The sequence below is a fragment of the Stegostoma tigrinum genome, chromosome 27 (genome assembly GCF_030684315.1).
Source record: "Stegostoma tigrinum isolate sSteTig4 chromosome 27, sSteTig4.hap1, whole genome shotgun sequence".
NCBI lineage: Eukaryota > Metazoa > Chordata > Chondrichthyes > Orectolobiformes > Stegostomatidae > Stegostoma > Stegostoma tigrinum.
Genome location: NC_081380.1, coordinates 15,423,212 through 15,445,981, shown reverse-complemented (window position 1 = coordinate 15,445,981; position 22,770 = coordinate 15,423,212). Strand labels below are relative to the sequence as shown.

Below are 22,770 nucleotides of genomic sequence, written 5' to 3'. Positions count from 1 at the left end.
TTATGCTATGCTTCATCTGCAGAGAATCAGATTATGGGCTTTGAATTTGATAGGTCATATTTACAACTATCCTAACAGCTGTAACATATTGTTGAAAGGCCTGTAGGTTGTACTTGATCAACTGCCTTTTGGAATTCTTTTATCCCAATTAAAAGAACTCAAATTTGGTTTGCAGAACTTCTCTGTTCAGTTTTCAAAAAGGCTCATTTGCTTCTGGTTAAAATTGTATCAGAGATAATGGGAACTGCAGATGCTGGAGAATCCGAGATAACAAAGTGTGGAGCTGGATGAACACAGCAGGCCAAGCAGCATCAGAGGAGCAAAAAAGCTGATGTTTCGTTTTCTGATGAAGGGTCCAGCTCCACACTTTGATTTTCATTGCCTCTGGTTGCCTGACTGGTGGAAGACTGTTGGTGGTGTGTCTGGACATTGCCGCTGGTAGTGATGTTTCTAGCGGTTGCCTCACAGGGAGAGGAAGTTGATGATGTCTCTGGATATTCCGTGCTTACTTCTTTAATCATGAGCTAACCCTCCCTCTACTGACCCCTTCTCCGACCTCCAACACACCCCCTCCTCCTGGACACCACCCCAAGGCCTCCTACATTCCCTCGGCCTCTTCATCTCCAACTGCCATCGTGACATCAGTAGCCTTAACCTCTCCACCCGTCTCACCCACTCCAACCTCTCCCCTACAGAACATGCAGCCCTCCACTCCAATCCCAACCTCACCACAAAACCAGTGGACAAGCGAGGTGCAGTTGCAGTATGGCGCACTGACCTCTACATTGCCGAAGCCAGACGCCAACTCTCTGACACCTCCTCCTACTGCTCCCTTGATCATGACTCCACTCCTGACCACCAAACCATCATCTCCCAAACCATCCACAACCTCAGCACCTGAGGTGACCTCCCACCCACAGCCTCTAACCTCATCGTTCCCAACCCCACACCGCCCGCTTCTATCTCCTTCCCAAAATCCACAAACCCCCCCCTGCCCTGGTCGACCTTTTGTCTCCACCTGCTCCTGCCCCACTGAACTTATCTCCACCTGTCTCGACTCTATTTTCTCCCCCTTGGTCCAGGAACTCCCAACCTATGTCCGCAACACCACCCTCACCCTCCACCTCCTCTAAAACTTTCAATTCCCTGGTCCCCAACACCTCATTTTTACCATGGACGTCCAGTCTTTATACACCTACATTTCCCATGCAGATGGCCTAAAGGCCCTCAGCTTCTTCCTGTCCCGCAGGCCTGACCAGTCCCCCTCTACTGACACCCTCATCTACTTAGCCCAACTCGTCCTCACCCTCAACAACTTCTCTTTCAAATCCTCTCACTTCCTACAGATAATTGGGGTGGCCATGAGTACCCAGATGGGCCCAAGCTATACCTGCCTCTTTGTAGGTTATGTGGAACAATCCCTCTTCTGTAGCTGCACTGGCCCAAAACCCATCTCTTCCTCTGCTACACTGATGACTGTATCAGCGCCGCCTCGTGCTCCCACAAGGAGTTTGAACAGTTCATCCACTTCACCAACACCTTCCACCCAACCTTAAGTTCACCTGGACCATCTCTGATACCTCTAGCTCCTTCCTGGACCTCCCTGTTTTCATCTCTGGCAACCGCCTGGAAACCAATATCCATTTCAAGCCCACCGACTCCCACAGCTACCTAGAATACACCGCCTCTCACCCACCTTCCTGCAAAAATTCCATCCCCTATTCCCAATTCTTTCACCTCCACTGCATCTGCTCCCAGGATGAGGCATTCCACTCCCGAACATCTCAGATATCCTCATTTTTCAAGGACCGCAACTTCCCCCCCGCAGTGATTGAGAACACCCTTGACCATGTCTCCCATAACTCATTCCTCACACCCCCTCCCCGCGATAACAACCAAAACAGAATCCCCTCATCCTCACACACCACCCAACCAACCTCCAGATCCAATGCATCATCCTCTGACACTTCCGCCATCCGCCCCCACCACTAAAGACATTTTTCCCCTCCCCACCTTTATCTGCTTTCTGGAGGGACCACTTTCTCCAGGACTCCCTTGTCTGCTCCACACTCCCCTCCAGCCCCACCAGACCCGGCAGTTTTCCCTGCAACCGCAGGAAGTGCTACACCTGCCCCTATATCTGCCCACCCCTATCCCAGGCCCCAAGAAGACCTTCCACATCAAGCACATGTTCACCTGCACATCTGCCAATGTGGTATACTGCATCTGTTGTACCCGTTGTGGCCTCCTCTACATTGGGTAAACCAAGCAGAGGCTTGGGGGCCACTTTTCAGAACATCTACACTCAGTTCGCACTAAACAACTGCACCTCCCAGTCGCAAACCATTTCAACTCCCCCTCCCATTTCTCAGATGACATGTCCATCCTGGGCCTCCTGCAGTGTCACAATGATGCCACCTGCAGGTTGCAGGAACAGCAACTCATATTCCACCTGGGAACCCTGTAGCCCAATGGTGTCAAAGTGGACTTCACAAGCTTCAAAATCTCCCCTCCCCCACTGCATCCCAAATCCAGCCCAGCTCGTCCCTGCCTCCCTAACCTGTTCTTCCTCTCACCCATCCCCTCCTCCCACCTCAAGCCCCACCCCCATCTCCTACCTACTAACCTCATCCTGCCCCCTTGACCTGTCGGTCCTCCCCAGACTGATCTATCCCCTCCCTAACTCCCCACCTACACTCACCTTTACTAGCTCCACACCCGTCTCTTTGACTTGTCTGCCTCCTCTCCACCTATTTTGTCTTCTCTCCATCTTCTATCGGCCTCCCTCTCTCTCCCTATTTATTTCAGAACCCCCTTCCCCCTTGCCATTTTTGAAGAAGAGTCTGGGCCCGGAATGTCATTTTCCTGCTCCTCTGACGCTGCCTCGCCTGCAGCGTTCGTCCAGCTCAGCGCCTTGTTATCTCTGCCTATTGCCTGACGAGGGGCGAATATTAATAGTATTTTCGGGAGTTACCGCTGGGGGGGTGGTGTCTCTGGAGGTTGTCGCCGGGGGCTCGTTTTTTACCCTCTGAAGCGATTCTCGCGCTGAGTTTGAATGCCGCGGCTGGGCCAGGGGACGGTTGGAGAACGTCGAAGCGGAGCGGGGAAGGAGGGACGCTCGGAATTGCACATTTACCCAGGGTAGAAGTGCACCTGTGAGTAGTTGGGAGAATGTCCCAAATAGGTACTTGACAAATATGGCAAGATCTTGAAATTTGTGCCCCCCTCCCCCAATATAGTAGGTATCTGTCTCACTCACCAATTGGTTGTCTTGTTGGAGGATTTTGATTAACTTGGTGATCCTACTCCTTTTGGTTCTTTCCCAATAAGCACCAAAATAATGCTAAAATCAAGTTACATCTGGAGACCTTTAAGGGACAAACATTTAATGCAGTCATTGAAAATTCCTCTGCGTGTTTAGCTCTTTAAAATGAACATAAATAATCCCAAAACACAGTATGGTCTCCCAACTTTATCCGAGCGTGAACAGCACAATGTAACACCTTGTCTAAAACCACAACATGTCCAAAATGCACAGCAGTGGCATCATCTGTGGAGAAGGAGAGTTAACACTTCAGGTAGTTGCATTTCTTTGACTGGAAATGTTAATTATAATCCCATCTTTACTGCCTTTGTTCAACGCCATTATTCATGGCTTCAAAGACCATTCTTTGGTGATACAGTAATTTGTTGATGTGTTCACCAAACTACTATCAATCACAGAAAAGGCTGGAGAAAGTCACTTTGACTTGCAGCATCTGTGGAAAGAGAAACAGGGCTAACAATTCAACTTACGTATTACTCTTCAGTTCAGCCTCCAGCCCTTAAAACTGTCAGTTCAGAAGCCCCATACCAGACTTGAAATGTCAACTGTTTTACTCCACAGATGCTGACTTTCTGTAGCATTTTCTGTGATTGTTTTGGATTTCCAGCATCCACGGTATCTGCTTTTACCAAACCAGTATACTTTATTTGTGATGTCTTTTGGGCAGACCAGATTATAGATACTGCTGTGCTTTGGCCAAGTGTATCCCTAAACCATGTGTGTTGTACTTTCAGTTCTTCATCCTGCTCCCATTCTGACGATACTTCTCGATCTTTAGCTGTCTACAGGGCACTTCGCTTCTGGCAGTCCTTAATAGTGGATGAAACAACATTATAATTGCTGACTTCCTTACTGTCAACATTTTGGGGGAAGGCTTATATTTATAGAAACTGAACTGGACCAGCCACATAAATACTGTAGCTACAAACGCAGGTCTTTATTGGAATTCTGCAGCAAGTAAAATCACCTGATTCCCCAAAGTGTGGATGGAATGCTTCCCAATTGTCTGGATGAGTGTAGGAACAGCAACACTCAAGATATTTGACATCATACAAGAAAAGCAACCAGATTGATTTATGCCCCATCTAACACCTTTAATGGTCACTAACTCCGCCATCGATGTACAATGTGTATCATCTATAGGATGCACTGCAGGAAGTCATCAAGGCTCATTATACAATATCTTTCAGCCCCTGACCTCTGTTACCTAGAAGCACAAAGGCAGTGGATACATGAAAATCACCAGCTGCAAGTTCCCCTCCAAGCCAAACACCACCCTTTTTTTGGAGCTATGTTGCTGGTTTTTTGGTGTCATTCCATCAAAACTTTTGAATTCCCTGCCTAGCAACACTGAGTGTCCCTACACCACATGGATGTCAGTGGTTCAAAAAGATAGTTTGAGGCCACCTTCTTTGGGGTAAAACGGGATGGGCAATATATGATGCCTCCTATAAATGGAAAAAAAGACTTATGAATGTGCCTTTCACAGCCAGTTCATACCTCTATGGTATGTGCATGGTAACTGTCGTTAGTTAAATGCAAGAATGTACAAGTAATGTTATTTCAATTATTCAGAATCAGAAGTCACAGGCTTTCCAACTTGTTTTCTTGGCATTGTTCTGTTAATTTCTTTAGTTTAATTCTTTGATGGATAATTCATGATATGCGGAGGAGAGTGGTGAGAAAATTCCTAATTCCTGTATATCACTCATTTTATGAAGCAACTGTGTTGAGAATGGAAATTGGTATTAGCATGTACATACTAAGTTATTTAGATGATTCAGAATCAGAGATCAGCTCTTTGTATTCTGTAGTTCGTAATCCACAATGTTGAAATTGAAAAGGTATCATTTTCCTGTTGATTCTAACGTAAGGTGTAGCATTTTGAAAGATCATTAGTTCATACTAAATACATATTGTACACCAAATATTATTAAATGTTAATGTTTTCTACAAAGCATAGTAAATTTTGATGCCCTATAATCATGGTGAAGATTATGGGTTCCTTTGTTCTGTTGCCTTCTGTTTTTTTGTAATTGCCAACTCAAATTACATACTTAAAAAATCCATTGTATTCTTTCAAAATAAAGCATAACATTTAGGATACATTTTCTTTTAAAAATTGAGATGCTTCCTCAAAGATTTAAATCATTTTTCTTCCTGTAATATGTCATTAAGATTTGTGAAAATTTTGCATTTTTGAGACCAAATGCTAAGGCAAAAGAAGTGGATTGATTCATATGTGAATAATATCTTTGAGGGCCTCAAATCCATGTCAGTTCTTTGTCTGATTGTGTCAACAACTGATTGGTTGCTGGCCGTGAAGACAGCTGAATGGAGGAGTTGGGGATGTCAACCAGAGTAAGAAATCAAGTTGTCACCGTTGTCTTACCAGACCACTGGACTGCTATCTTATTAGAGAGAGGCACCTAATGGTGATTTAACCTGTGGGCTGCCACACCACAGACAAGGGGAGAGGTTAAGAATGAGAGTCCTTAATGGTAACCTCAGCCAGTGCAGGAATTGAACCCACTGTGTCAGCACCACACTGCGTCCAACTGAGCTAAGTCAATACCCAGGGTAACAAATAGGGTTATATGGCTAATTTGCAGCGTTCCTACAGATTTAACATTGAATGCTGTTAAATAATAATTAGCCTGTTGGTGGGACAAAACTTGAGAATCACTGAATAAAGGATGGTTTTTGTTGAAGTTTCTCATCCTGCATGTGTCAGGATGGTGCCAGTTCAACCAACATTTGTATTGCATAAAGGGAGGGCACTAATTTATTGGCAAGATTGGTGAAGACATAGCTATGAAAATGCAACGATTAATGGGCAGACTTCTTCAAACTTTAAACTAAGCATGTTGTCTCTGATTGGTAAGGGAAGTACCCTGAAAAGTGAAGTAGCAAATGGCTGTCAGTTATTTTGAATTGAAACAGGAACAATTGTTACAAAGGACAGGGCCCGGTATGCTAATGTAATAAGTTCCTAGTATGCATTGTGAGCTCGAGTGGCAATTCTAAATTGGCGTAATTGTCAGTGTAATTCTTTGCACATTCAGAATTACCCAGGTGTTGTTCATAAGACATAGGAGCAGAAGTAGGCCATTCAGTCCATCGAGTCAGCTCTACCATTCAGTGAGATCATGGCTGAACTGATAATCCTCAACTCCACTTCCTGCCTTTTCGCTAAAACTCTTGATTCCTTTACTGATTAAAATTCTGTATATCTCAACTTTGAATATGATTGGACACAATGTTCCCTCTAAGCTGCAAGACTGTGTGCACAGTGATTGACATCAACATGCCATCATGACATTAACTTCCAGTTCCAGAAGTCAATGCTGCACACAGACCTCAGTGGCCTGTGCAGCAGTAAGGAAATTAGAGGGAATGCTGCTTGAACAATCTGCATTTGACAAGTTGGGCTGTTAGGGTATGAACAGTACCTTGCTTGTTGCAATTGTTCAACTACTGTAGGCTTCCTGATAAACTTGACGTTCGCTCCCTGAACTCTTCTGTTTGGTCTAACATTCAGTTTGAAATGATTAACATTTTTTTCTGCAGCTAAACAATGGGACGACTGAAAACTTTGGCCCCATAAATAACATAATCACAAACTGAACAACCCTGTGAATAGTTCCATTTTGATTGCTGGCCACTATCTCAGGGTAAACAGGACTGCTGAAAACCCCAGTATCCTATCTAAGCTAAGCTCTTAGACATGGAGGCTGCCAATATTCATGCACTGTCTGTTTGCATCACCATGCATCTGTTAATGAAGAGGCTATTTTGACATTCTCCAAACCAGGAAATTTAAATTAACCTAACCCTCCGATGTTGGTATCCTATCCTTTACCAAATCCTAAACTTTTTCTGACCTAAGTGGTCATCCTATTCCCAAAGTTTCTCAGTTACCTCAAATTCTCTCTAGAAATTCTTACCAACACCCTCCCATGTTCCTGCAAAGTCAAACTCTCATTTTGTTGCAACTCTTGATTTATGCACCTCCCCCTTCCCTATATTATGACATTAATAACTGTGCCTTCAGCTAAATTGGTCACTGACTCTGTATTTCCCTCCATCTTTCTTCCTTTTAAGATTTTCTGTAAAAGCCACCTCTTTGACGAAGTTGTTGGTTACCCTTCCAGTATTTCATTCCTTCAAATCCATTGGTTTTTTTCACACATTGTGGAGGACCTCAGGGGACTTTTGTACACAAAGAGGACAATGTGAATGCAAGCTGTTTTTTCCATTTTTCTTTTACTTTGCACTCCTCTACATTTCCCCATTCTTGTCTCCTGCAAAAAACTGTAAGCTGTCTAGAGGGACCTGTTTATATAACCTGGGAAGCAGAGTAGTTGTATTACATATTGCTTTATACCAGTCAGAACAAAGTTACATGCCTGTAGTAACAATTAAAATGACCAGTATAGTTTTCAAAGCATCAGTGGGACAGTCCAACAAAATGAAACCAATGCATCTATTCTGTCTTCAGGCACAAAATTTACTTTTTTCTAAGTTGGGGAAATTTAAGTTGTGATGGTAGATTCTTTGTTAGTTAAGTATCTCCAAGCTGCAAGTGAATTTTCATCATCAATGGATTCTCTCATTACTGAAGAGCTTGATGCAAGATTAGTGTGCATATTCACAAAACTGGCAATTAATGCAATCATTGGTGGAGCTTGGGGTGCTTCTGTAGTTGCGCCACCTCTGATTTTCCATTACGTATGTTGAATGTTGCAGTTTTGCATTAATGATCATAAATTTCAAATCTTGCCTCCACTTCAATCAGTGAACTTATCTTCAGCAAACACGAGAAAGAAATATCCTCTATTTGGAGAAGGGCCTCCTTACAGAATCTTTCATTTCTACTTCCTGTGTTTGGAATGTTGGTGGCTTACTGAACAGTGTCCTTTGGCAGGGCACATTATGTTAGCAAGCATGGCACCTCAGCATCACATGCTCTACCACTGACACAAAATGACCACAGATGTACCATGTAAAGTGTATTGCACATTCTAGCGACTTTTCACTTCAAAAATTTATTACCTCTGTCACATCAGAGAGTACAGGACTACAATTACCCGCAAATTCCCTTTTGTTGTCATTATGCTATGATCCTGGAAGTCCCTTCCAGACACCACTTTGGAGTAAACTACGTGAAACTGTAGCACTTAATAAAGGTAGCTCAAGCCGTGAAATTAGCTTCAAGCTTGGCAGTTTGCCAACGTCACTTTTGTGAATAAATAGAAAAAAAATGACAAATGTTACTGTGAAAGAGTTTATCTCACTAACTTATTGTGAACACTGCAACAGGAGAACTGACAGAAACGTATTTATTCAACTATGTCTAGTTTGCAAAGAAATTTGTCCAACATGACCTACATTTGCTTTCTTCATTCATGGGAAATAGAATTTGCTTCTTCGTCAGCATTTATTGTGAATCTGTTTGTCCTGTAGGTTGGGGTGAGCTACGTTTGTGAACTACTGCAGTCCATTTTGTATAGGTACACTCATAATGCCGCTAAGGAGGGAGTTCCAGGATTTTTATCCAGCGACGCAGAAGGAATGTCAGTATATTTCCAAGTCAGGATGGTGAGTGCTTGGAGGGAAACTTGCAGGTCTTGGTGTTCCGCTGTGTTTATTGCCCTTTTCCTTCCATTTGGTAGTGGTCATGTGTTTGAAAGGTGTTGCCTAAGGATCCTGGATGAGTTTCTGCAGCGCATAGCTAGTACATACTGTTGCTACTGAGCATGGAGAGAGTGGTTATCTATGCAATCAAGTGGGCTGCTTTGCCCTGGATGGGGTGTCAACTTCTTGAATATTGTTTGCACGTCAGTTGCGTTTTCAAAATAAACTTCATCTTTTCAGTGCATCATCCTAATTCCTTATTATTTGTCTGGAGACAATATTTGAATGTGACACTGAAAGGTAAAGTCAGTGCCTAAGCTGAGGGTATGGAAAGTGGTTCAGCTGTATCAGATCAAGAAGTGTTCCACTGTAAGCCTTGTTAGTGTTCGTTCTGAAGATATTGCCACATGATTCTGTGTTCTTAAAACTACAAGCCTCTCTTCTGATTCTCTCACTTGTTGCATCCTGAGTTTCCCCTGTTGGCTTATCATTTGCATTCTGCACCTTTGATATTCTGCTGATTTGCTGCTCAGTGCAAAATATTTCAAAGGATACTGTACTTACATATATTTTAGCTCCTTTATCATGTTCTGTGCAGTTATAAGAGCTGGGTTTTGTATGGAACTTCTTTTACTCTGATGTCATGAAAGGGGTATTCTGTCCTTATTCATGATGCCACAGTAGGGAGTAGACCCACAATCAATTGTTCTGTTTCATGATTCACAGAGGAAGAGTTTTTCTCAGAAGTTTGCTTCCAAACTGCCTCTAATCACTAGTCGGAAACAAAAGAAAGACTAAAACTATCAATAACTACAGAGGTATGTCATTTACTAAATAAAATATGGTTATGCAGTACTTTAGCAATCTGTAATTTCAAATTTCTTACTGTTCTTACAACTTGACAATTTATTTTCATGTTCATTCTCCCAGTATTTCTCAACTTGAGAACAGATCAGACAGAACTGCTCCATATATTTTAAATCAAAATGATTTCCATGTAAAATGATATGGTTTTTATCATTTTTATTAATTGACTGGCAGTATTACAAGAAGTTGTGGAACATGATATCTGATTTGTTTTAATGTCAAACAAATAGGAATGTACCAGATGGTGTGCAAGGGCTATTCATCCATATCATCTGGATGTGTTACTTCGGGAGTCAAATTGAAACATACTGCATTGTCAGATCCAAGAATCCCACATGCATTTTCATATGTTGCTTCAAGGTGTTTTACTGAAAGAGCAATGCGGATTGAATTTGTTTTATAAATACTCAGTAAGGTGAAGTGTGACAATGCTGTGGTGTATTTTGATTTTTTTTATTTTATATGAAACTCTCACAAGTGTATCTGATGTGGTAACTCAATTTTATTTTCACCTTTTTCTTTGCTGGTTTTCATAAAGGAATGCTATCTTCAAACTGTTTGCATTCTTTTGATTCCCCATAATGATTTTCTTAATGTCAGCAAGTGTTCTTTTCCTGCTGTCTTTTGTCTCCATCACTTAAAATTGTGGATAAATGAAACTTTTCATTTTCATCAATGGTATGTTCTAGATACCTAAATCCAAATCTGTGAGTGTATAGACGAATAGATGACCCAAAAATTAAATTAAACAGTTGATGACTATTTAGAATTGTACACCTGAAAGCAAAAAGAAAATGCCCTAGAATTTTGAAGCTTTATACTTTATTGGTATTATATGAGAAGTATTTGGCCATAGAGACAGGACTTCAAACAAAAATCCAATCAAAAACTAAGGCGTACAAAGTGATGAGAAGTGGTAACCCAAAGGATTGGGAAGCTTTTAGGAACCACCAGCAGATGATGAAATAGTTAATAAAGAAGAAGTCAATTAATCAGGGCAGCATGGTGGCTCAGTTGTTAGCACTCCTGCTTCACTATGCCAGAGAATTGGATTCAGTTTCATCCTTGGAGGATTGTGTGTGTGGCATTTGCACATACTCCCCATATCCGCGCGGGTTTCCGCCAGGTGCTCTGATTTCCTCCCATTGTCCAAAGATGTACAAGTAAGGTGGATTGGCCGTGCTAAATTACCCATAGTGTTCAGGCATTTATAGGTCAGATGCATTAGTCATCGGAAATGCAGTGTTACAGGGATAGAGTAGGGAGAAGGGTCTGGATGGGATGCTGTTCAGAGGTTGGCATGAATTTGTTGGGCCAGATAGCCTATTTCTACACTGTGGGCTTTCTATAAAAAAATTGACAAGAAATGCAAAAAGAGAGAGCAAGAGCTTCTGTAGTTAAATAAGAGTTAAAATAAACATGGAATCCTTGGAGGTCACAATTGGGAAATTAATAATGGAAAAGGGAAAGGTTAGATAATTGTAAAGCAATATTTTGCATTGCTTTTCATGGTGGGGGACACTGTCGACACCCCAAAGATGTTTATGTAAAGTGCTAATGGGATGAAAGATCTGATTCCAGTTTCTATCACAAGGGACAAAGCATTTGACATACTAATAGAACTTTAGCAAATGAGTCGTTTGAACCTGATGACCTGCATCCAAGGGTTTTAAAGGAATTGGTGGCAGAGATAAAGGAGAGTTGGTTGAAATATTCCAGAACTCACTGGATTCTTGGTGAGTTACAGCAAATTGGAGAACTGCTAATGAGACGCCATATTCAAGAAAGGAGAGAGACAGAAAGCAGGAATTAATAGGCCTGTTAGCCTGACATTGTTGGGAAAATACTTGAATCCATTATTAAGGAATAAATAGCATGGTATTCAGAAAAACTCCATGCACTCAAACAGGGAGAAAATGGTTTTGTTGAAGGGAAATCATCTTTGACAAATTTCGTAGAATTCTTTTGAGGATTTAACAAACAGAATTGATCAAGGAGACTGATACTTGTGTATCTGGATATTCAGAAGGCATTTCATAAAGTGACATGTTGGTTATTGTCCAAGAAAGGAGCTTTTGGGGTAATGTAAGAGTTTGGATTGACCATTGGTTAACACACAAAAGAGACAGCTATTCGTACCATTAAGTCTTTATCAATATAAAACGATGTAACTATTGGAGCACCACAAGAATCAATCTGAGGGCCTCAAATATTTACTATCTGTGTCAAAACAGTTGGAGGAGTGAACAGCGTGTAATGCATCTGTATTTTCTGACAATGCAGTAATATTCAAGAGGGCCTCTTGAGATGAAGGCATAAGAAATTTGCAAGGATAGGTTGAGTGAATGGGCAAAAGCTTGGCAGGGGAGGCAATAGTCTAGTGTTATTATCGCTGGACTATTAATCCAGATACCCGGATGACATTCTGGGTCTCTGGAGACCTGGGTTCAAATCCCGCCACGGCAGATAGTGGAATTTGAATTCAATAAAATATCTGGAATTAAGGATCTAATGATGACCATGAATCCATTGTTGGAAAAACCCACCTGGTTCACTAATGTCCTTTAGGGAAGGAAACTGCCATTCATTCCTGGTCTGACAATGTGGTTGACTCTGAGCTGCAGTCTGGGCAACTAGGGATGGACAATAAATGCTACCTAACCAGCAAGTCCTCATCCCGTTAGTGAATAAAGGTTATAGTTTATTGCAGGCAAATATGAAGTTCATGCACTTTGGTAAGAAGAATCAAAAGACAGACTATAATTTAAATGGAAAGAGATTCGGAAAAAGTTCAGTGCAGAAGGATTTGGGTGTTCCATTGCATGAAAACATAAAAAGTTAACATACAGGTGCACCAAATAATTAAGACGACAAATGGAATTTGGGCCTTTATTGCTTAGAGATTAGTGTTTATAAACAGTGAAATCTTTTTAAGCATACAGGGTGTTGATGAAGCTGCATTTGGAGTACTGTGGACAGTTTTAATCCCCATACTTGAAAATAATATGCTGGCATTGAAAGGTTTACAAAAGAGATTCACATAGCTGATTCCTGAGATGAAGGGATTTACCTGTCAAGAGTGCTACACAGATAACAATTTTATTTATTAGAGTTTAGAAGAATGAAAGTTGATCTTACTGCAACATAAAGATTCTGCGAGGGCTTGACAGGGTAAAATAAATTTTTCCTTGAGGGGGAAATCATAAGCTAGGGATTATTGATACAGGATAAGGGGAGACACATTTAAAACTGAGATAAAAAGGAACTTCTCCTGTCAGATAGTAGTGAATGCCTGGAATTCTCTACCTCAAAGAGTTCTGAAGGCTAGATAATAAGACCATAGAAAACAGGAACGGGAGTAGGTTATTCACCCCTTGAGTCTACTGAACTGACACTCCTTATACCTGCTTTTCTGCCCTTTCCTTAGAGCCTTTGATTCTCCTACTGATCAAGAATCTATCTCAGACTTAAATATACACACAGACAGTGCCCCACAACTCTCTGTCACAGAGAGTTCCAAAGACTCCAAGCCCACAGAATAAATTCTTCCTCATCTTAATCTTAAATTGAGCCCTCTTAATTCTAAGTTCATGCCCTCTGATTCTAGACTCTCCCTTGAGGGGAAATGTCTTCTCAGCATTTACTCTGTCAAACCAGTTAAGAATCCTATATTTAAATGAGATCACCTCTCATTCTCCTAAATTCCAATGAGTAGAATTCCAGCCTGCTTAACTTTTGTTCATGAGACATTCCCTCCTCACTGTGATCATCCTACTGAGCCTTGGCTGAACTGTCTCCAGTAAAAATCATATCTTTCCTTAAATAAGGGGAGCAAAACTGCTTACAGTACTCCAAAAAAGGGGTAACAAGGTATAGGGCTGGATGAATACAGCAGGCCAAGCAGCATCAGAGGAGCAGGAAGGCTGAATTTTCGGGCCTAGACCTTGTCTAACAGGCTTGACATTCTTGCTCCCTGTGTGGATCACAGCAGGGCGTAGGGAAGATGAACAAACTCACCATAGCATTATGGCACAGGGAGCCATTCAAGAAATGGGAGAAAAGAGAAATCTAGTTGCAACTGGGGATAGTACAGGCAGGGTATACACACTGTTCTGTGAGTTGTTTCAGTAAGGTGGGCCCCACCTGAATCATGCTGGGATCAGTGACCTGGTGAGTTGCATAGACAGGGCTACGTAGTGGGAGTTGCATGGAAAATTAGAAAATCAAAAATAAAGAACAAGGCAAGATTGTAAATTATTAATGGGGCTGATTGTTACCCAGAAAACAAAAGGGAGGGGCAGAATATGTGAATGCCATATCGAACAAAGAAAACATAAAATTGTAGGGACATTTGATAGAACAAACTTAAAGGCTTTGTATCACAATGCATGACAAATACAGATTCAGAAAAAGGCAGAGAAACCGATGTTGCAAAACAAGTTAATTGAATATGATTTCATAACAATTACAGAAAACATTGTTACAAGGAGATCATAACTGGGAACTTACCATTCAGGGATATTTAACTGTTTGGAGAGACAAGAAGGATGGAAAAAGTGGCAGGGTTGCACTGACCAGACCTCCTAACAATAGCCACTCTGCAGGAAATGTTATAAATCAATAAATAATAGCAGCATGCAAAACAAATATAGCAATAATTATGGATGATTTTAATCTTCATGTTGACTGAGTTAATCACAATGGAAAAGGTAGCTATGACAATGAATTCGTAGAGTGCATTAGGGATACTTTTCTAGAGCAATATGTCATCGAACCAATTGGGGAACGGGCTACCTTGGATCTGGTTCTGAGTAATAAGGCAGGCTTAATAAGTCAATTCAGAGTAAAAGATTCCCTAGGAAGTAATGACCATAACATATTAGAATTTAATATTCAATCCATGAGAGAAACTTGGGTCAGAAACAACTGCATTTGACTTAAGTAAAGGTAATTACAACGAAATAAGGATAGAGTTAACTGAAGTGAACTAACCACTGAGCCACTGTGCCATCCATATTTGTGACTGTAACTTCAGAGTTTTACATTATGTTTGAATGTGAAGTAGTTCAAGTGGGAGCCAGGGTAATAAATTTGAGCAGAGGAAATCATAAAGATATAAATAGCAAATTGATTGAGATGATTGGGAAAATACAGTAAAATTCTGATAGCACATAGGCAATGGATAGTCTTAAAAAATTACAAAGTAGTTTACAGGAACTATACATTTCTTCAAGGCAGAAAACCCAAATGGTCAGTCAACTGTTGCTACTGAGGTACTGCATGAATCAATGCCTGGGTCCTAGCTGTTCAAAATGTATGTCAATGATGTGGATGAAGGGTTTCGGCTCATAATATTGACTTAACTGCTTTCTGACCTGCTGTGCTTTTCCAGTCTCTCTCCTATAGACTCTGGCTTCCAGTATCTGCAGTCCTTATTGTCTCCTAGTCATTGTAATATTTCTGTGTTTGCAGATGCCATAAAGTTAGGTTTGAATTGAATGTGTGCTGTGAGGAAAATGCAGATCAGGTTCAGTGGGATTTGGATAGATGTAATGACTGAGCAAGAACATGGCAGAAGGCATACAACGTGGAAAAATTTGAGGTTATCCACTTTGAAGGCAAACATGCATGTGCTCCATGCAATTAGGAAGGCAACTTTTAACCTATAACACAATAAGACAGGAGACTAGGAGTGGTGAATTCTTACTTCAGTTGTTTAGAACCTTGGTTAGGCCAGACCAAGAGAATGCAATTTTAACCCTCTTGGGAAGATATTGTCATACAGTGAAGGTACTGAAGGTTCATCTGCCTGATTCCTGGGATGGTGGTACTGTCCTATGAAGAGAGAATGGAAAATCTCTAGATTTTGAAGAATGGCATTTTTGATACGTACAAAGTACTTAAGGAACAGACAGGGTCAATGCAGGTAGGATGTTTTGTTTTCTGGCTGGGGAGTCTAGAATCTGACCCAAAATTTCAAACCAAGGTGGGTGGGGATATGACAGATAAGAAGACAATTTACACTTAAACTGTTGTGAATCTTTTGAATGATCAAACCCAGGGAGCTGTGTAAACTCAGTCATTGAGTATGTTAGAAACAGAGACTGACAGATTTCTAAATACCAATGACATAAATGAATGTGGAGGAACATGAATATGAATACTCTGAGGAAAAGGCGTTGACCTAGATGATCAGCCATATGATCGTATTGAACTGCAAGGCTAGTTCAATCAGCTGAATACCCTCCTCCTACTCCAATGATACTAATCTTTTCTAAAATAAACATGTTTGCAGGAGTATGAACTGCAGGTATTAAAGCAAAAAAAATGGGGCTATCCTGGAGTCTGCTGCTGGTTTGACAAACTTCCATTTGATGTCAATGCGTGAAATTTTAGCAGTGTTTCCAAAGCATACATTCAAGAAATAAATGCCATAAACGTACTACAACTATTTAAATAATACAGGTTGTCTATCCTTTCTTGGAAAACCAAAAAGACTAACATGAAGTAGTTTTGAACCTGATTTTGGGCCCTTTGGGGAAAAGAAACTTCACATGGCCCAAACAAACCCAAAAGTGAATTTTTTTATTGCAGCCAAACTGACCTAGGTGTATCCGAAAACCAAAACCAAAACCAAAAGGTTTATGGGTAAATTATTGTTAACCTGTATTCAAAGCAAAAAATGGATGTGATGTTAAGTATGATAGCGAGGAGCACACGACTTAGAAACTAAACAAAATGAATACAGAATAGGGTGATAAAACTATTGTATAGTCAAAATGCAACTTTCCAGGTATTTGTTAATTTTATTGCTTTCTTCAGTCGGCTTTTTAAGGAAATGTTGTCAGACTTTTCTGACACTCTTTTTAATTGCTAAGTGTGCCATATGTTCTGCTGTATAGGCTTATGACCCAGATACATTTCAGATTATTTGGAGATAGTAGCCAGGTAAGTGTGCTTGAGTTGATCTTGTTTGCCTACTGCAGTAGAGTTGGAATACTGTTGATGTTAATCCAATGTGAGTAATCTTCTTGAACTGCTGTAAGTCACATAGTTTAGCGTTGAGTGGCCCAAATACTAACAGGAAGGGAGTTCTAGGATTTTGACCCAGCAACAGTGAAGGAATGGAGAAACATTTGGGAATGTAACTGCAGGTGAATGCATTCCAATGCAGCTATTTCTCTTCTTGTACTGTGTTGCAGAGTTGATGCAATAAGGAGGTACTATAAAAGAAGCCTTGATGAGTTGCTACTGTGCATCTTGTCAATGTCACAAACTGTGCATCACCGATAGAGGGAACAGATGTTTAAAATGGTGGATGGAGTGCCATTCATTCGGCCAGCTTTAGTGAGCTTTTGTCTGTTGCTGGAGCATTTAGGCAAGTGAAGCATATTTGAACGCCTGTTTGGCTTGTGATTTGTAGATGGTGGGTAGGCTTTGGGAAGTCTGGTGGTGAGTAATTTGCTCTTAAGAATCGTGTTGCCATTGTATGTCAGAAGGAAATGGTTAGATGATTACTTGTTGGAGATGGTCATTGCCTGGCAAATGCAAGGCATAGGTCTTGCCAGCCACTGAACCGTCCAAGCCTGTGTGTTGTTAGGGTCTTGCTGCATATGGACTCAAAGATTGCTTCAGATTTTGAAAAGTTGCAAATGGTGCTGAACATGTACAATTCCACTTCTCATCTTATGATGCTTGGGGGCTGGGGAACGCCATTGATGATGCAGCTGAAGGTAGTTGGGCCAAGGGTGCTACCCTGAGGAACTAGGGTTCTTGTGGTAATGCCCCTGCCTAGGGACCAGGAGGCCTCAGTTCATTTCTGCCAGCTCCAGAGGCGTGTGATAACATCTCTGAATAGGTTGATGAGAAAATACCTACCCTGAGAACTCCTACATTAGTATCCTAGGGCTGAGATGGTGGGCCTCCAATAACCACCATCATCATCCTTTGTGTATGGTGTAACTCCCAATCAGTGAGAGTTTTTCCTTGATTTCCATTGATTTCATTTTGTTCACGCTCTTTGCTGTGAAACCTGGGCAAATGTTGCCTTGCTATCAAGGGTAGTCGTCCTCATCTCATCTCTTGAATTCATCTTTTTGTCCATTTTTGGATTTTTCTGCCTGATTTGGGCTCAAGAAAGATCAGTGATGCAATCCTTCTGTTCTCTAATTTCATATCACTTTGATCAATTTCTTGCAACTGTCACTATCAATGCAGCCTTTCTTGTGAACATAGATGACAGTCACTTTCAGAATTTCTCTTTGTGGAGAGTTTTGCGTTTGAATGTCACCGTCTGCTTTCCTTTTGTAGCATCTGCCTTACAGGATGGAACTGATGTGAACTGTCCCCTCCTGTGGCCACTTGTCATTACAAGTTTGGTATTTTCACCTATCTTGGGAATGATGTTGTTTGCTCGTATATCAAAGTTCATTGCTTCATTCATATTTCCACTTTGGCTAATTAAACATTCTTCTCTTGATGGCAGATGAAAAATGGTAGAATTTGATTGTTATCATTGAACTATGGTATCAGATGTGTCAGAAAATAAAATTTCAGTCTTAACTTGGTCTTTTCATTAATGTTGTGCGTCACCTGGAATATTCTGGAATACCACCTTCCTTTGCTTCTCTGAGGGCATCAAGCTGAACGGTTCTGCAAGTAATAATGTGACCATTTATCAATGTTCATTAACTTTATGGCCATTGCAGTAAATCAAATGCATTCACTTTTATTTCAGTGGACAATGGACCTGTCTGTGATGGTTGATAGACAGGGTACTCAATAACATTTTTTTAGAGGCTTCTTCTTGAGATTTTCTTGAAGTGTTTTTTGTTGGTTTTTAAGTGTTCCCTTTTCATTCTGGCTCATCATTTATTATTTAATGCAGCTACACAGTACAATACTTGTATTTTTGTTGACATAAGCAGTATTCTCACACAGAAACACAATTAGAAAATTCATCAATGTCCTCCATAATTGTTAATCTTCCATTAATTTTAAAGACACAATGAACTAGGAAGGCATTGACTTCTTTGACACCACAGTGTTTAATTTGACATGATAACAGACATGCTGAGTTAATTTTTCCACCAGTACTTTAGCTGTAATTGGCTCAAAGGAATAGCTCCTGGAAATCGTGTTTTCATGTCCATAGCTGTTTTGATAATGGACCTACAAAGTTTACTAATGTTCTACTGAATGGCTCTTCAAATACTAGTATGGGTATCAGAGATGCTGGATTGGCACACACCGAGGTTTTTCTACTATTTGACATCAATATTTCCTGTAAGTTCATGCAGTGCAGCCCCAAAAATCCATGTAACGGAACAAAATAATGAAAAACATTTATGGAATGTGTAACAGGATGGCACTATGTCCTTATGAAGTTTGGACCAGGTGAAATGTCTATTTATTGATGCTTGCATTTTCCATATTCATACATGCCCTACCTTGGAAATTTAATTTACTACTCACAATATCCTCTTATGAAAGCTGGGCAGTACTGATATCTGATGGGGAACCATCCTTGTCTACAGGTTTGTGAGAATGTCTTCACTTCTTGATAAGAGCTCTGTTTTTGACATAGTACTGCAATGCCCCATGTCTGCTGTAATCTTGGCTGCATGTATGCTTATTGTGTACATGGATCTGCTTTCTATGCTTCAATTAAAGAAGACATACTAAACATTTCTTTTGAATTGTGCCCAACCTTGAAGAAAAGGTTCAGGTACTCTACCATCTGCTTGTGGTATTACTTTGTGCACTGGTAGTGACCTTGTTTAACCATTGCTGTAGTCACCATATAGGATAGAAGAATTGTTCCTGCAACTGCTCCACTAGAATTTCAGTGATTATAGGTCAAACTATTACTTTCACTCTAGCCAATTATTTATCTAGGGAGATGTCACCTTCATCCACGAGTAATTTCTAAATGATTCCTATTACCACTGCTCTGAGCATTACGTCACATTCTAAGTGCATTTTATATAAAGGCATTGCTATATATTCACCTTGTCCCTTTATTAAAATTTTGGTTTTTGATGCCTTCGCCGAAGGAAGAACTATGTCTTTCTTAAGCAAAAGAGTTTGTGTAGCTCCTGTGTCCTTTAATGGCTATGTATCATTTCCTTTGACAAAAATACTCTATATATCTCATTCAACTCTATTACATTCAAAACAGTGTTAACATTCGGTTCTTTGTTGTAATTCACTTTTTGTAATTAAGCAATTTGATCTGTATTACATTTCTTATGGCTCCCCTTTATGGATTGTTATGAGGTCCAGCCAGATTTCATGGCCTTTTCACATAATTTGCAGTATTCTGAATGAAGGCACCCCACTTTAGGCCCATAACTCTCACTTTGAACTTCAGTGCCTTCCTTTCTCATTTGCGGAGGAGATCTTGGCGCACTCCCAGCTTTCCCTTCTTTACTCACTTGTTACTTGCCATCCTTTCACTGTCTTACCTTTTATCCCTTTGGGTTTATGGAACAATATCTAATTCATGGATCAGCCCATAACTGTCAGCCATTCTTGATGCATACCCAGTTACAGCCTTCTGTTCTCCAACCTGTGTTGTAATTACTGAAGGTAGTGAGTCGTAGAGCGATAGAGGTATACAGCACAGAAAGAGACCCTTTGGTCCAAGTCGTCCATGCCAACGAGATATCGTAAATAAATCTAGTTCCATTTGCCAGCATTTGGCCCATATCCCTCTAAACACATCCTGTTCACATACCCTTCCACATGCCTTTTAAATGTTGTAATTGCGCCAGCTCCACCACTTCCTCTGGTAGCTCATTCCATAAATGCACCATTCTCTGCTTGAAAAGATTTCCCCTTAATTCCTTTTTGAATCTTTCCCCTCTCACCTTAAACCTATGCCTTCTAGTTTTGGTTTTAATTAGAATTGCACAAATTTAAACATTTTCTTACTGACATTTAGATTATAGTACAGGTTTTCCTGATCAAAATCTTCGTCCGAATCTGAGGATTCCTTTTTTCTCTCATGAGTCTGCAATTTCAGCCTTTAAATCCTCCTCTCACTCTCTCTTTTTCCTCAAGTTCAAGTATTTTCATCTCCATCTTTTTCAATTTCAGTGTTTGTTTTTTCTCCCTCTCAAACTGCTCCATTTCCCTTTCACGTTCAAGCTGTTTTATTCATAATTTAATCATAACTATCTCCACTTACTTGCTGATTGGATTACTTGGCCTCTCTTGGATTTCCACCAAACCCGGCTTTACAGTCCCTTAGCCTGCACTGTCCAGTTCTACCTGCTGCCCAAGATCCACAAGCCCAACTACCCCTGCCAACCCACTGACTCCGCATACTCCTGCCCCACTGAACTCATCTCTTTCTACCTCAACTTCATTCTGTCCGCATTGGTCCAGGCAGTCCCCACCTACATCTGGGACACAAACCACGCCCTCCACCTCTTTGGTAACTTCCAGTTCCCTGACCCCCAGCGCTTCATCTTTACAATCGACATTTGATCCCGATAAACATCTATATCCTACAAGGACGGCCTACAGATCTTCAGTTTTTCCTCTCCAGTAGACCCATCCAGATCCCCCACACCTATACCGTCTTCCTCCTCACTGAACTAGTCCTCACCCTCAATAACTTTTCCTTCAATTCTTCCCACTTGCTCCAAATCCAGTGGGTTACTATGGTCACTCACATGGGCCCGAGCGATGGCTGCCAGTTTGTAGGTTTTCTTGAACTGTCTATCTTCAGTACGTACACTGGTGATGTTCCCCAGCACTTCCACCATTGCATCGATGACTGCATTGGTGCTGCATCCTGCACCCAGACGGAGCTGGAGCAGTTCATTGACTTTGCCAACAACTTCCACCCTGCCCGCAAATTCACTTGGTCTAACTAAGACACCTCCCTCCCCTTTCTCGGCCTCCTCGTTTCCATTTCTGACGGCAGTTTACGAACCGACATTTACTATAAACCTACAGATTCCCTTAGCTATCTAGCCTTTTCTTTCATTCTTCAACCATGGAATGAGGGTGTTGCTGGCGAGGCAGCATTTATTGCCCATCCCTAATTGCCCAGAGGCCAGTTCAAAGTCAACCACATTGCTTTGGGTCTGGAGTCACATGTAGGCTAGACCAGGTAAGGATGGCAATTTCCTTCCCTAAAGGAAATTAGTGAACCAGATGGGTTTTTCCTGACAGCTGACTTTGGATTCACGGTCATCATTGGATTCTTAATTCCAGATATTTATTGAATTCAAATTCCATCATCTGCCAATGAGGGATTTGAACCTGGGTCCCCAGAACATTATTTGGGTTTCTGAATTAACGGTGCAGCAATGATACTACTAGGCCATTGCTCCTTTTGGGAGACTATACTTCCTCACACCCTATATCCTGCAAAAATTCCATCACGTTTTCCCTATACCTCCGTCTCCGTCGCATTTGCTCTGATGAGGAGACATTCCACTCCCAAGCATCAGATGTCTGCCTTTTTCAAACAATGCTCTCCCCCCCCCCCCCCCCCCGCCCTGTCATCCAGATAGCCCTGCATTGCACATCCTCCATTCCCTGCTCCACGACTCTTAACCGCCATCCCCACCAAAAATAATTAAGATAAGGTACCCCTTGAACTCACTTTCCACCCCACCACCCTCCGCATCCAAGGTATCATCCTCAAACACTTCCGCCAACTTCAATTAGATCCCTGTACCGAGAACATCTTCCACTCCCCACCCCTCTCTGCCTTCTTTAAGGACCATTCCCCTTTGCTGCTCCTTAGTTCATGCCACACTCCCCACCAACCATTCCAACCTGCCTGGCACCTTCCCCTGTAACCATAAAAGATGCAACACTTGCCCACACACCGCCTCCCTCACCTCCATTCAGGGCCCTAAACAGTCCTTACAGGTGAGACAGAGCTTCATTTGCATCCCCTCCAACCTTGTCTATTGCAT

The 22,770-nt window shown here is 41.4% G+C and overlaps 1 protein-coding gene across 1 annotated transcript in view; it reads left to right on the top strand.

Annotated features, from left to right (window-relative positions):
- The first annotated feature begins 3,038 nt into the window (after positions 1-3,038).
- Positions 3,039-22,770, top strand: part of LOC125464736 (uncharacterized) — a 38,049-nt gene continuing 18,317 nt past the window's right edge. Inside the window, exon 1 of the mRNA XM_048557497.2 lies at positions 3,039-3,155. The gene's annotated coding sequence lies outside the window, so the exon portion shown is untranslated. The remainder of the gene's footprint in view (positions 3,156-22,770) is intronic.